This window comes from Aegilops tauschii, chromosome 6 (genome assembly GCF_002575655.3).
Source record: "Aegilops tauschii subsp. strangulata cultivar AL8/78 chromosome 6, Aet v6.0, whole genome shotgun sequence".
Lineage (NCBI taxonomy): Eukaryota > Viridiplantae > Streptophyta > Magnoliopsida > Poales > Poaceae > Aegilops > Aegilops tauschii.
This window is the reverse complement of record NC_053040.3, coordinates 52494494-52506894: the sequence shown is the minus strand read 5'-3', so window position 1 is coordinate 52506894 and position 12401 is coordinate 52494494. Positions and strand designations below refer to the sequence as shown.

General features: G+C 42.7%; 1 pseudogene; it reads left to right on the top strand.

Annotated features, from left to right (window-relative positions):
• The first annotated feature begins 9581 nt into the window (after window positions 1–9581).
• On the top strand, window positions 9582–10796 carry LOC109757846 (scopoletin glucosyltransferase-like; annotated as a pseudogene).
• Window positions 10797–12401: the final 1605 nt, after the last annotated feature.

Genomic DNA, 12401 nt, shown 5'->3' with positions numbered 1-12401 from the left:
TCGACACCCTAAACCGGGGTGTGGCTATCTCATTATATAGAAGGTACCCCAAAGGGTACAATACAATGTTACAGTATATTACAGAGGCTACGTATATACAGTCTAACAGGGTGAAGATAATTGGAGGCAAGGGTCATTTTGCTGGTCCACGGATGCAGTTTGTCAGTTGGTGTGCGGTCCCAACATCAACTTTAATGTCTGTTAGTCAGCACTGTCTATCCCTTTGCCATGTCAAATACGAGGTCAAGCGGCATTTAGTGCATTTTGTCAACATCTATCTATTATATTATTAGGGTGTTTGTTTCCAGGGACTTATTAATTTAGGGACTTAAAAAAATCCTTATAAGTCCCATCTAAACCAAACAGGAGGGACTTATAGGGACTTAAAGTGGGCATTTGGAACTTATGAAATAAGACTCTCAAGGAGGGACTTATAGGGACTTATAGTTGTAATATGGTCTTCTAGTCCATGTTAAGTCCCAGGAACCAAACAGGTAGGGACTTTTTAGAGACTTGGGACTTATAAGTTGGGACAAAAAAAGTCTTAGGTCTTATGAACCAAACAGGGCCTAGACACCACGTTTATCCACATAAGCTTAAATAATTTTAGCCATTGATCTAGATTATAATGGTTGAGATTTTGAAGGTCTAAAAGTAACGTACAATATTTGCAACGTGCTTATAACAAGTCAATATGTCACGTGTGCAAAAAAATTTTAAAGAACAGATTACGTACATGATAATACATGTCCGTATCATGCAAAAGATAGATGTCGATATCGGACACTTGAAGTATAACAAGTCAACCTACCACGTATATGCAATATATCCTAAAAAAAAGAGATCACATACATGGTAATACAGGTCTATCGCGTAATAAAAGTACATGTCCTTATTGGACACTTGCAGCACGGATGGAGAGTCCTGGCACTAATGCATGTGTTGATGACATCGACGGAGACTCTTTCCCTCGGGCGCTCATACCCAACCGATGACTCATCGACGCTCTCCTCCGTCTTCCTTATGAAACCCACGAGACTCCTTCCCTCAGGTGCTCCTGCCCAATTGACGCCTCCGACGCTCTCTCCTGTCTTTCTCCTCGCCGAGAAAAAGTTGCAGAATTTTGCTTGCAAGGGTCTTCTTCTTTCAATCACGAATCTATTCTGTTGCTTCTTCCCTTTGTTCATCTCAGGTACTCATGCCCTAACATCTCTCATCTGCTTGACCACAGTATTTTTGCATCTGTAAATACTAATAACAGATCCAGTAACATCTCTTTTTGTGGGCATGAATGAGCCAGTAGCTCTGTTTGTTCCTCCTCCTCCCAGCTGGTCTGCTTTACCTGACGGCTCCTTAACTTCGTCGTCATCTCCATGCATGTACGAGTGGCCTACATTAGTTGTTGAAGCAGCGAAGCAGTTCATCCTCCCAAGACTGTGTTTTCTCCGCCACATGGTAATGTCACATGTAAAGAAGCAAAGGTGACTGGATTCTGCTCTGATTAATCCCACTGCTGGCCGGGACACGCACACAGCAAAAACAACAAAGCTGATATATTATTCCGACAGCAGAATCGATTAGCAGAGGCTGTTGCCGTTGTTTACGTGCATGCCAAATCATTGGAGTCAGCATACGCAAGGATCGATTCAGAGATTTAGTACGTGTGTGTTGCTCCTGTGTACCCTTTAGTCATGTTTTCGGTAATGCAATGTCAATTCTTATATGAAAAATGCTACTCCTTGCATATTGGAGTATTTCCTATTGACATGTCAATATAAAATATATATGAGACGTTGTGCAAGCCAATGCTAATATCTTGGTAGTATAATGATTTACAAGCTTGATTAATTGGAATAGATCTTGAGGTTACTATAGAATTCACAAATAAAACAAGGCACAAATTTACTATATTTGGATAATGATATTACTTCACCTTTTCTGGCTGAAGTGTGTATGCTAGAAGATACACAATCTGGCGCTTTGCTTCCAGTTACAATTCTAGAGCTCCTGGGGTTTTTATTTGCTTATTTCTCCTCTATTATTTGGGTGGCATCTTAACTGTCTTCTGTTTAACTGTAACCAAAAAAATTTGGTCTTTGTAAAATTGTGCTTACTTATCTTGCAGGCAATTGCAAATCCATTCTTGACTGTGAAGCGCACATGAAGAAACTCCAGTTCATATTTTTTTTTCAAATATCTAAATACGGACATTATCCCTATAGTAGTTCAACTAATGAATTTAACAAAGTCTTAATTGTGAACTTTCCCACAATTCATGTGGCCAATTTTCATATGGTGTGGACACGCAACACCATCACTCAGCTATTTAATAGGAGGCATCACTCAGGATGGTTTGGTACCAGCCAGAGATAGACAAATTTTGTTTAGATTTACCATACAACAGGGCAGCGTTGTCGCAAATTATACAATTGTAAGGCTTTTGGTGTTAGTCAAGACTGCCGGAGTAGTATTTGAAGGCATGACAATGGCAATGATGTCAGCAGTCTAATATTGTCCATGTGTGTGCAAAGTCAAATAGAAAATTACACGAGGAGTCTAAATAAGTAATTCACGAATCATATATTACTTTAGAATATATTTTACCAAAGGTAGTAGTTTCAATTTGTGAATTAGTATAGAAGAGTGTTTAGAATATTATATTTATATGGAATAAAACAATCATGTAATGCGCACAGACTAATGGCTATTCTGAAGCTGCCATGCCAAGATTATAAATGGGTTCAAAAATATAAATAGGAAAAGAAGACGAGTTGAGTTATGCCTGATTTTCACGTCTGCTGATAAGGTATGATCAATAATGAAGAATGAAAAATATGCAACCTCCTATATCTCCGCATTGGTGAACAGCGATGACCACGACAGTAAACTATTGCGAGCAAAGATTGTGATGGATGAGTCATCAATGAAGGGACCCACATACCACCGAGATGGAGAAGCAGAGGCCCTAAAAGTGTGTCGTATTCTTCGGCCTTAAGCCTTTAGAGAGATTTGCAGTATGAGAACTGAGTTCAATCCATGCAAAATATAGGGTGTTCAATGAATACATAGATTGTCCCAATGCGATAAGTGTGTGAGCAAGGTACCCTGTGGAAGTAAAATGATGTTCTGATTATAAAAGTAGATACTTGAAGAAATATGATATGTCAAGAATCCATTAAATCTTCTGAGTTACGTTAAAAATATAAGTTTCTCTCATTATGTGTAATATAAGTAAAAGCCAAATTATTAACAGAAAGAAGTTTGCGAAGAAAAAATGAATTGTAGATAATGTTCTAAAACATATATCATAGAAGACAAATCATGCAAAATATATAATATACATTTTTGTTATGCTGATGAGATATAGAATAATGATAACAACAAATACATGAATAGAAAATCGTATGAGAGAATTATTGACGACTTAAGAAAATATATATAGATATATGTAATCCCTATATTGACGGTCAAGCAAAATAGACAATCCAAGGAAGCATTTGGAGGATGGCATGAACGAACAGTAAGATACAACCAACATTGGGATGGCTAACAAAGAAATATCTATGTATAAATCTGACAATGAGGTACAAATATTTGATTATTCCTTGATGAATATTTCAAAAACTATCACCACATCGAGTGCAAGATTAAACAATCTAAATTATTCATTTGGTGGAAACATTAAAATAATATTCGATCTAGCCGCGCAAATGCGCGGGCCACAATGCTAGTTTAGCATTGTGTTGGGTGCATTCTGCGACGGAACCAAAAGCGAACGTTTTTTGCTAATAATGACAAAATTGTGGTGGCTTTATGCATTTCACACCTTGTACATGATCAATGATTTTATGCTAACTAGCAAAGTGGCCCGCTCGATGCGCGGGCTAGAACTTTATAGAATTTATTAGTGAACATATTATTTAATTTTTAAAGACAATTTCGGACCAAGTATGATGATTTTGTAAATATAAGACTTTTGATAACATAGTTTGGTCTTAGGTGTGTTTGATATTCTCATTTACTTAGAAACATATATGTTATCCATTCATCATTTAAGAGTGAGTTACATTGTTAAATTTTTAGCCTTTTATCATGATAAGATATTGTTTTATTTCTCTAAAGAAAAAATAGAACCAAATGTTGTAACATTTAGAAATATGAGTGTTTTACCAACATATATGTGTATATATGCAATATGCACGTATGTTCTTGTTATGCATACCAGAAGTTTGCTTAGGTGAACGGGTTACAGTGGCCCTTTGCGTGGCAGTTTGAGAAAATTGTTTTCATCCTCGAGAGCGGTAGCCTGACTTCGGCGCCGGATTCTTCGATTTGTTGTTGATGCCTGAAAGGGTCTAAACATTTTATCCTTCTTTGAACTACAAGCTGAGAGTCTAAAGCGTATACCCTTTTCTTTTGAGTGATCTCCATCTAGTGTTGATTTTTGTTTTTGATATTTTTAATAAGTAGCCGGCCATATCCATCCTGACATATATAGTCCATAACAGTCATGTTAGCGTGTACACGTTAGTCTTGTTTTCTGTGACATAAGTCATCACCTTGGTTGATACTACATAGGTGGATCACCGGCAGGCCTACATATGGTTTTAGTTTGTGATTTGGCATTTCAGGAAGCGTAAGTTGTTTGAGAATTCCGTTGGATATAACCATTTTGCACATACCAAAAGTATGATTTTGCGACCATGTGCGAAGTCATGGTCACATACCAAAAGTATGATTTTGCACATACAATGACGAAATCAGATCCAATACACAACCGAAATAAAATCAAATGATATACTGTACCAAGTACTCCCTCTGATTCTCTAAAATATTTCTTTTTTGCATATTCAGTGTTATACTTTTAGATCTTTGACTATAAATAATTTTTTGGTTAGGAACTTAATATGTTAACGACCTATCAAATAAATATATATTACAATAAGAATTAGGTTTTACAAGTATGTTAGAATAATAACTTGGTCAAAATTACATTTTTCTAAGTTGTGTTGATTTCTAGAATGGAAGCTTGAAGTTCACAAACCTATATATATACCCATAAAAATGTAATAAATACTGGGGCGAACTCACTCACTTATTATATGTGAGAGGATATTATGATATTTAAATTATGGTATTTTCAATTAAATGCCGTTTCAAAAGATTAGTTATATTTCTTCGTCAATTAGACCCATCCTAACATGAAGCATCCCTTGTCAAGCAAAGTAAACAAAAATAGATCAAGACTAATCTATGAATGTGTGGTTTTGGTGTGTTCAAATTTGGTATAAGTTACCAGCCAAAATCTGGATCAACAATGTTCATCACTGATGAAATGGTCCGGCTTGCCGAGGACGGACGACGGGTAAGAGCAACATGGAGCCGGCCAGGCCAGTTGCATTTGTCCATCTGATTGAGCTGCTCCTCGCAGCATCCAGTGAGTCTGGTGTCTAACATCAACTTTCCTCCATATGTGAGATTAATGGTCCCAGTGGGTATTCAAAGAACGATGAAAAACAAAACCTAAATAAGAAACTAATTGGAAGCTCATGGATTCAGGTTCAGACACCCATCATCTATATTGTAGGCGCCACTAACCGAAACCTAGATCTGCATGTCTGGTCTTTCTCGTTGATTGATTATTGTTGAAGATTAATTAGAAAGTTTAGGTGCTGCCAAGTTTTAGTATTAGTTACCGCTTAGTTTTCATGACGTAAGGTTGCAAGTGAACTTCTTGTCTGCAGTCAGAGAGCTACCAAAATTCGTCGTGGCCATGCGAGCTTTTTTTCGAAACGGAAGCAAAAAATTTGCCTCATCAATTAATTAAGAAGAAAAGAATTGTCCAGTTAATTAACGGAAAACCGAACAAAAACCGATACATATAGACCACATGCGGACTACTTGCTAAGAAAGAAACTCCATGACACCACGATCAACCCAACAAACATACATAACATGCAACAACCACAAACCCTCGCAAAATGACGTCACAACGAAACCACCGAACGCCACCAAATCCACAGAGGCGAGTCAATCGAAGATACATGATGAAAAGACTAAGCATCCTCCATTAAGCAGTCGTGGACGCCTTCCTAATGACATCACTCTTCTTGCCTATACTCCTGATAGCCTTCTTCACCTTTTTTATTTTGCCCGTAGAAACCTCCTCCGCTAGGAGGCAAGCAATCGTCTTGGCAGACCCAGGACAAGCTGCATCCAAGCCGGTGAGCAAGCGGCCAAGTTTTTCGTGAAGACCACCTCTTTAATACATGCCAACATAGCGTCACGGTCAAAGATGGGAGACCGGACGGGTTTTGGCACCTTAGAAATAGGTGCTAAAGCACCTACCTCATCAACCTCAGCACCAACAGATGCCACCGGGCCAACAACCTTAGGTGAGAGAGCAGCAGCTGCTGCCAAACCTCCAAGGTCCACAAAGGCAAGCGCCTGACTCGGCTCCAATGAAAACAAGGTCACAGTCGGCATCGCCAAGTCCCCTCTAAAAGACCCTATCTCCTCAGGAAGCACCATCGAAATAGGGAAAGTGGGCTCCCACAAAGCTTCTGAAGCTCAGGCATAATCTCCAGCACTGGAGTCACAACCTCAACAATGACTTCACTCCCGGAAGAAATTGGCACGACAGGCTGCGGCAACTGACAGGCTATAGCACGAGGGGAGAGATCTCCATACATGCCACCTTCCCCATCGACAAAGTCAACCTGGATCTCGGGCAGCAGGGACACATCAGGCACAACCCCAATATGAAGCTCAGGCAGCGAAGACACATCCGGCACCACCTCCAGTTTGGCAAGAGCGGCCTCCGCCCTCCCCAACACACTGTCGGCACGCGCAAGGCAGTCGCGAAGCTCGATGTGAAGCATCTCGGTCTCCTCCACCAACCCGACATGCTCAGCCAAGACAGACCGGAACTGCACATCTATCGTGGAGACATCACCGGTGGATGCAGGCGATGGAGCATGACACTGGAGCGGCGAAGCTTGGTGGACAGTCTTCTTAGCACGACAGAAGCGAGCGATGTGTCCAGATCGAAGGCAGTCAGTGCATCGGATTGGAACACTGTACGAGTGTGCGCGATGACCTCGACAGAGACACCGGAAACATATGTCTCTCAGCCACGCCGGAGGGGAACGCCACACATTGATGGAAGGGCGACGAAAAGCTGTAGGAGGCGGCGAGCGGCGCCCCTTTAAGACAGTCTGCCATCCCACAAACTCACACTCGAGAACATCAGTCGCCTCATCACGATGGAAGCATCCACGCCAATCCCCCCAACCAGGAGCAGCGAGTGCAGGAGGGTGGCCGCCAGGCAGGCAAGGGCGTCCAGCAGGCGGCGAAGCAAAGGTATCCATGCGAGCTTTTCGCTGCTACGCTATCGATATAAACGTCTAAAATCTCCAATTAATATATTTGACAACCGAGTGGAGAATATCTGAGCAACCGCTGGCAAATGAATAGCTAGAGTGCAAGGTTTAGCATGAGTAATCAAGACTTGCCTTCAGGCATTTTTCCAACAGGCAATGCACACATATCATACATGCATGTCTATATTAAGGGCATGGATGCAGGCTCTTCGTTCTAGCTAAATGCATGCAGGTACTCCCGCCATTCCTAAATATATGTGTTTTTATAGATTTCTAACGTGGACTATATACGGAGCAAATTGAGTGAATCAACACTCTAAAATACGTCTATATATATTTGTATGTAGTTGATATGATATTTTCTAGAAAGTTTTATATTTAGAAACGAAGGAAGTATATAGCAAGCTAGACATGCATGCGTGCATGCATATATCCAGGGCGCACATGCACACTTTTTTTGTTCAAGCTAATTGCATGCATACATATAGGCATCTAGCATCTGCTGCTTTCGCATGTGGGCCGACCCAATAAACGTGTGATCCTGCGGTTTCGGAGACTTGCTGGGAGTGCTTCTCAAAAGCATTTATGGACAAATAATGACTGATTTTAGAAGTTTCCGGCGTCTTTGCTTGTTTTTCTACGTGTTTTCTCTATCGTTTTTCCTTTGGATTTCTTTTCTTGATTTTACAAATCCATGTTGCCTTTTCTGAATACATGTTCAATTTTATGCATATAGGTTGATTCAGATACACGTTAAACATTTTCGAAATACACGCTGAAAATTTATTTAAATACATGTTGATCATTTGTAAAATGCACATTGAACATATTTTTGATACATAGTGAACATTTTTAAAGACATGTTTGAATATTTTTCAAAAAATTCATTAACATTTTCTTATGACATGTTTTTTTTTGTTGCAAAGTGTTAGATATTATTCTAAATGACATGAACATCTCTTTATATGTTATGAACAAGTATCTAAAATTGTGAGAAGAAATTTTTACATTTCATTATTTTTTTCTAAAGTTGATAGAAATATATTTTTAACATGGGGACTTTTTAAAATGTCATGATTTTTTTGTTAATGGTATAAACATTGTTTTACAAATTACGTGAACATATTTTTTTGTATTCCATTAAAATTTTGAAAGTATTTCATTCATAAAATTTTAAACATGCGTACATTTTTTAGAAATGCCACTAAAAAATTAATGGCATGAACAATTTTTGGAATTGCACAAACAGTTTTTCACATTTCCTGAAATTGACCTAATGTGTGGTGAAATTTTCGAATATTTAAGTAATTTACCTTATATATAATGTTAAAAAAAATGAATGCAAGTAACGTATGCAATACTAACGGCACTGCGCGCTACATGCTCTCCGTGAGGCGACTAGTCTGTCTCACAATTGGCGAGATATAAACGCCATCCTGTCGGGGTGCGTCTAGGTTAATCATGTTTGATTCCTTAGCAGGCCGGCCCATCTAGGGTATCATACCCCTTAGTTTTTTTATTTTCCTTTATTTTTGTTTCCTTCTTCTTTCTTTGAAAAACATGAAAAAAATTCAAAGGCCTGGACTTTTTGTCTCACAAAATTTTGACAAAAGTTGATTTGTTTTCAATTTATGAACATATTTTTATTGTGCGTGTGTGCGGTGACAAGATTTGGTGCCAGGTACTTCAGATATAAGGGTCAATGTAAAAGACTACAGCTCCTGAACACTTATGATTGGGCAAGTGTACTACTACCGATGCCTAGGTCATTTTAAATTGTGCACCTTGACCAAGACAGAGGGAAAAATAAGAAAACTTAATGTTTATTTGCTAATTAATACTATTACATGTAATGAACTGACCACTGCATGTCGTGCTAGGTAGTACCAAATCATTAAAAATATACACGTCCCACTCTATTATTGATTGATTTCTTTACCCATCTCAACAAATAAGAAACGAGGTGAGAATTAATGTACCGCGTCTAAGTAAAACTTTCCGACTGTCACAACACCGTCTAGCCGGTTTTGATGCACGCAACAGCTACTCATTCCGTGGCAGTAAAGACTGTCAATTTCTTCTTAGTATTGCTTGGTGGAACATTATAAAATGCACGGTTCCCTCGTTAACAACTAAAATAATACTCCATGCGAGACACGAGTGTGGCCAGCATTATTGCTCGATCTGCTTCCAACTCTCCTCTAGTCTTCCTCTTCAGCTCCTCCGATCCGCTCTAGTACAAGTGTACAACCACCCAAAAGATTAGAACTCCATCGACAGAGCACGCATCCATGGCTACAAGGGATGAGCAGCGGCAGCAGCCCCTACCCCTGCACATCCTCTTCCTCCTGTTCTTCGCCCCCGGGCACCTCATTCCGGTCGTCGACATGGCCGCGATATTCTCCACTCACGGCGCGTGGTGCACCATCCTCACGAAGCGGCCGGCGATGTGGGCATTCCACAAGGACAACGACGCTGCGGACCAGATGAGCTTCGGCGAGGTGTTCAACAGCTTCCACGAGCTGGAGCCGGACTACGTCGAGCACTTCCGCACGACGCTCGGCCGCCGTGCGTGGCTCGTGGGGCCGGTCGCGCTGGCGAGCAAAGACATGACTAAGAGAGGCAGTGCCGACAACACTAAGGCACACGTCACCGACGGCTGCCTGCGGTGGCTAGACACGAAGCCGGCCGGCTCGGTGGTGTATGTCTCCTTCGGCACGTTCACCAGTTTCTCGCCGGCCGAGCTGCGCCCGCGGCCTCAACCTCTCCGGCAAGGACTTCGTGTGGGTCATCAGCTCCGACACAGGCACCGTGTGAGTCAGAGTGGATGCTTGAGGGCTTCGCTGAGCTGATGGCACGCAGTGACCGCGGCTTCATCATCCGAGGCTGGCCGCCGCAGACGCTCATCCTCAACCACCCCGCCCTCGGCGGGTTCATGACGCACTGCGGCTAGAACTCGGCGCTGGAAGCTGTGAGCGCCGGCGTGCCGATGGTCACGTGGCCGCGGTGCTGGGACCAGTTCTACAACGAGAAGCTCATCGTGGAGGTGCTCAAGGTGGGCGTCAGCATCGGCGCCAAGGTCTACGCCTCGCCTCTGGAGACCCATGAGGTGATCGGCGGCGAGGTGATCGCTGGATCCATCGGGAGGCTGATGGGGAGCGGTGAGGAGGGCGACGCCGTACAGAAGAAGGCCAAAGACCTCAGTGTGAAAGCAAGGAGCGCCATGGCGAAGGGCGGATCTTCGTACGATGACATCGGAAGGCTGATGGATGAGTTGATGACTCGCCGGAGTTTTGGCACGCCTGCCGACTAGTCCAATCACAGAATTAATTAAAGTTATTACAACATGAGGTGGCAACATTTAGAGGCAGCCTGAACTTTCTTTTGTACGTTGGCGATCTAGAAGGAGTAGCAGCGGCTTGCCGGAAAAACGTGGCGTCTCTCTTACATCTCTCAGCAGCGGCTAGCCCGAAACGTTGGCGATCTAGAAGGAGCAGCAGCGGCTTGCCGGAACTCAATGCGGTGGAGCATGATCCATGCATTTAGGTCATTTAGAGCATCTTCAAGAGATGCGCGGCGCGCTAAGAAACTGTCTACAACATCGTAATCATCAATTTTTGCGCACCGCGGTGCGTTGGCTCCAACGGCCGCTGCAAAATATAGCGCGCCGAGCCACTCCAACAGACACGCTAAACTGCAACGCGCGAGCAGCCGCTGTTTGCCGTATGTTGCATTTTGGAGACAATATAATTATATTTTACACATCAAAACAAGGCATAGCATAGTTTAAAATCACCAAACAAATTCATAAAAAGTTCAAATTCATGCCCACATCATCATCCAACCAAGTTCAAAATTCGAACCAAGTTCATGATATAAAAGTTCACACAAACGAATGGCGCATCAACAATCATGCCTCATCCTCGTCTTCGTCCTCCTCTTCCTCCGATTCATCATCCTCATCCGAAGACGATTCTTCCTTCTCCTCTTCATTATCGTGTGCCGCGTCATCATGTGGATCTCGGAAGGTGTTGGCAAGGTCTTCAACGACATCATGCAAAGGTGTGTGATGAGGCACACCGGAAGACATTCCACCCATGTCACCCGAAGGTGCTCCCATGCCTCCCATGAGAGACGCAAAACTCATGCCTCCCATGGTAGCTCCGAAGCCACCCATGCCTCCCATGGCCCCCCATGGTAGCTCCGAAGCCACACATGCCTCCCATGCCGCCCATGATAGCTCCGAAGCCATCGATGCTTCCCATGCCGCCCATGCCGCCCATGCCACCCATGCTGCCCATGCCGCCCATGCTAACCATGGCTCTTTTCTGAACCAAGACTTCTTCACGGGCAAGATTAATGTATTCCTTTTGCTTCTCATCGAGGGTAGATGTGTTCATGAAGAACAAGTACTTCTCCCATTCCAACAATCTAGTTCGCTCCTCCATGGCCAATTTCTTCTCCTCTAATGCCACCGTCCTCTCCTCGGCTGCCACTGTCCTCTCATCGGCTCCACCCTCCTCTCCTCGGCCGCGGTATCTAAGATCCTTGCCAGCTTCCTCACCTCGTTCACTTCCTTTCTTGTGTTCACAATAGCTTCCATAGCATTTGGTAGCTCGTCATTGCTGGGGAACGCAGTAATTTCAAAAAATCTCCTACGATCACGCAAGATCTATCTAGGTAATGCATAGCAATGAGCGGGAGAGTGTGTCCACGTACCATCGTAGACCGAAAGCGGAAGCGTTATATCAACGCGGTTGATGTAGTCGTACGTCTTCACGATCCGACCGATCCTAGCACAGAACGTATGGCACCTCTGTGTTTAGCACAAGTTCAGCTCGATGACGTTCCTCGTACTCTTCATCCAGTTGAGGCCGAGGGAGAGTTCCGTCAGCACGATGGCGTGGCAACGGTGATGCTAAAGTTACCGGCGTAGGGCTTCGCCCAAGTACTACGACAATATGACCGAGGTGTGTAACTGTGGAGGGGGGCACCGCACACGGCTAAGAGAAACTTTGA